A 602-nucleotide genomic window follows, 5' to 3' on the forward strand; every position below is an offset into this window, starting at 1 on the left:
AAGTAAATTCAAATTAAATTAAATCAAATATTATAAAAAATAGAAAATAAAGCAATAACAAAAAATTTAATAAAAAAAAAACAATAATAGGGAGTATAAATTAAATTTCGGTAAACGTTTTAGGGCCAAACTCACAGGGCGTAGTTAACTCAGAATCGGCAGTTAACTACAGATTTTCAGTACAAAAATTGTGAGTTAACTACGCACTGTGAATTTGGCCCTTAATCGCACCAGTTAATCAACACCAGAAATCATATTTAAACAATAAACCGCTACCGCATGAAAATAGGTGGCTGTTTAAATTAGGTAAAACAACAACTAAAATTTTAAATACAAAACTTTCATTAGAAAAGTTATAATCATCTATGTACTCGTACATATACATAAACCACATGTCGTAACCAAATACTTAACAGTAATAAAAGCAAAAGCCTTTTCAATTGCGAAACGATAGTGAAATACAACCAAACACCCAAGAACTGATACGCAAAAGAAAGGTGGAATAAGTACAGAAAAAGTACAAAAGTACGCAACGCAACCAAAAGAAGAGCAAGTGTTTGAATAACGAAGAGAAAAATGTACGAAACAAGTAGGTATTTAGG

Source organism: Rhagoletis pomonella, unplaced genomic scaffold, assembly GCF_013731165.1.
Source record: "Rhagoletis pomonella isolate Grant_MI unplaced genomic scaffold, Rhpom_1.0 Rhpom_scaffold_00001, whole genome shotgun sequence".
Lineage (NCBI taxonomy): Eukaryota > Metazoa > Arthropoda > Insecta > Diptera > Tephritidae > Rhagoletis > Rhagoletis pomonella.